This window comes from Pseudophryne corroboree, unplaced genomic scaffold (assembly GCF_028390025.1).
Source record: "Pseudophryne corroboree isolate aPseCor3 unplaced genomic scaffold, aPseCor3.hap2 scaffold_2833, whole genome shotgun sequence".
Taxonomy (NCBI): Eukaryota; Metazoa; Chordata; class Amphibia; order Anura; family Myobatrachidae; genus Pseudophryne; species Pseudophryne corroboree.
In genome coordinates, this window is record NW_026969498.1 from 33,932 (window position 1) to 36,712 (window position 2,781).

Here is a 2,781-nt window from a genome sequence, read left to right on the forward strand (position 1 = left end):
TGGACAAAGCATTAACACGCTTATCCAAGAAGTTAGCCCTCCCGTCCCAGGATACGGCTACCCTCAAAGAGTCTGCTGACCGCAAACAGGAGATTACCCTGAAGTCCATTTATACACATTCAGGTACCTTACTCAGACCGGCAATTGCGTCGGCCTGGGTGTGTATGTGTAGTGCTGTAGCGGCATGGACGGATACCCTAGATAAGGATACTATTTTATTGCCCCTGGGGCATATAAGAGATGATGTCCTATATATGTGTGTATGCAAACTACAGGTGGTGCTGCATGGCTCACACCCTTTTGCTTGTCTTGTAGAGCAACTCTGGAGCTGTTACTGGGTCCAGCTGCTGCAAGAAATCAGCTTGAATGCTTCAGGGGCTGGGGCATGGCCAACATGAGCCCCACACTGATGGGGGTGTATAAAGCGATCTAGGGGTCATCCAAGCGCAACCCCACAAAGGCCGCCATGCCCTGCGTAACCATTTTCTCTTTTCATATGCAGACGAGGGTTGCAGCCAACTATACCCATTGCTTGGATGACATCACCATATGCGAATCCATCTGCTGCAGGCCTTCCCCCAGGAATGCTTGCACTAGTTGTTGCATTTGGTTTGTTGTTTGGGGGGTGCTTCAGTATTAGGCAGCCTTCTGCCCTCACACATTCGTCTGAAAATGTGTTCTCCCTGCAGTTGTTGTCCCCAGATGAGAGTTCCCTTGTGCTGCCTCAGTTGAATCTCCTTTACTTGACGGAGGTGTGCCTGAGCAGCGGCCCTCCCCAGCCCTATCTCAAATCATACTTATTTTGCTTAGGTGATACCATGGTCATGAAGATTGTTTTCCCAGGGTGAGGTTCATTCATTGCATTCTGGGTATGCTGACCTCTGTGATTTCCCCAAATGTGGGAATCTCGACTGCATAATTTGTGGTAGGGGGGGGGACTGCATTTGTGCTTTCCCCTGGTTGGCTCTGGTATAATTTAGATCTCATTGTCTCAGGTCTCTCTCCAGCCTAGTTTGCTGTCTGTTTCCACTTCTCTTTTCTTGAGCCCCTCCCTTCTATGCCCTTGCGCACTATCCTGACTTCTCCCGTCTGCTTACTTTGTGCCTTCCAACGCACAATGCGAACTACAGGTGGTGTTGCAGGGCCCACACCCTTTTATTTGCCTTACAGAGCAGCTCTGGAGCTGTTACAGTGCCCAGCTGCAGCAAGAAATCAGCTTGAATGCTTCAGGGGCTGGGGCATGGCCAACATGAGCCCCACACCAAAGGAGGGTGGGGGGTGTTCAATGCGAACTAGGGGTCATCCAAGCGCCCCTTTTCTCTTTTCATATGCAGATGAGGGTTCCAGCCAACTTTGGCCCACTGCTTGGATGACATCACCGTATGCAAATCCGTCTGCTGCAGACCTTTCCCCAGGAATGCTTGTACTAGCTGTTGCATATGGTTTGATGTTTGAGGGTGCTTCAGTATTAGGCAGCCTTCCGCCCTCTCATTTTCATCTGAAAAGATGTGGTCTCCCTGCAGTTGTTGTCCCCAGACAAGAGTTCCCTTGTGCTTCCTCAGTTGAATCTCCTTAACTTGACGGGGGTGTGCTCGAGCAGCCGCCCTCCACAGCCCTATCCCAACACATGCTTTTCTTGCGTATGAGATCTCTTGATCATGAAGATAGTTCTCACAGGGTGAGGTTCATCCATTACATTTTAAAGTAGGAAGGTACAAATTGCATATTCAAATTACATATATGTGCTGGATTCAAATGTTTTCCCCCCTTCCTTTCTCAATTGTGCCCATCAGCAGCTATTCTAATGTTGCTGCCAATGGGTGTGACACATTAATTTCTTCTGTGGGGTACACTGGACTCCACAAGGATTCACATTGGGGTGTAGAGTAGGATCTTGATCTGAGGCACCAACAGGCTCAAAGCTTTTGACTGTTCCCAAGATGCTCAGCGCCCCCTGCTCTATAACCTCGCTTCCATGAACAGGGAGCTCAGTTTGTAGTTGGTGCCTTCAGTAGCAGGCCACTTAACAGGGGGCTGCCTCAGGCAGCCTATTCTTAGCTATTAATTTTGACAAGAAAAGAAGAACTTTTTTTATAAGAATCTACAAGGGCTGCAGCAGGTTAGGTCTAATAGACATCTTTACTGCAGCTCCATCACTCCCAGCGGCGCAGTATACTCCCGTGCCCTGGTTGCTGGGTCACTGCAGCGGAGGCTCCGGTTTCTTCCTAAGGTCAGTCACACACACACCGCCCTCCGGGATCACGAGGCCGCTGATGAAAGGGAGGTAAGGGACTTCTGTGCCCACACTATACCGTGATCCAGCGTGGCTGTAGGGGGTGGGCCATGTGCGCACTAGCGTGGACACTGATTACTGGGCAGCCGCTCCACTAGCCACCAGGGACAGTTAAGGAGCACAGCTCTGGGGGGGTTTTCTCTTATATTAACCCCATTTTGTACTACCCGCAGTACATTGTGATAGGTAATAGAGCCTGATTCAGGTTGGATTGCAATCGCAATAAGCAATCCAACTGCAAAAATTGCTAAGAGCATACGCATGCGCCTGCATTTTCTGCGGCACCCCGCAGATAATGCGATCGCTTCTGACTGTCAATTGGTGCTGGGGGGGGGGTCAGCAACAATCCATTTCCAAGTCGGAGATGGAGCGGTGCATGGGCAGGGCTACAAAATGGGGTCGGCATCGGAGAAACAGGAGGCGTGGTCAGAGCTGCTGCATGACATCACATTCAGCAGCTGCGATCACAAAAATGGTGGCGGCTTCCT

The 2,781-nt window shown here is 50.4% G+C and overlaps 1 non-coding gene across 1 annotated transcript; it reads left to right on the forward strand.

Moving 5' to 3' along the window:
* Window positions 1–793: 793 nt before the first annotated feature.
* On the forward strand, window positions 794–959 carry LOC135014608 (U1 spliceosomal RNA). Its single transcript, XR_010213053.1, has one exon. It is a non-coding gene; the product is annotated as a U1 spliceosomal RNA (small nuclear RNA).
* Window positions 960–2,781: the final 1,822 nt, after the last annotated feature.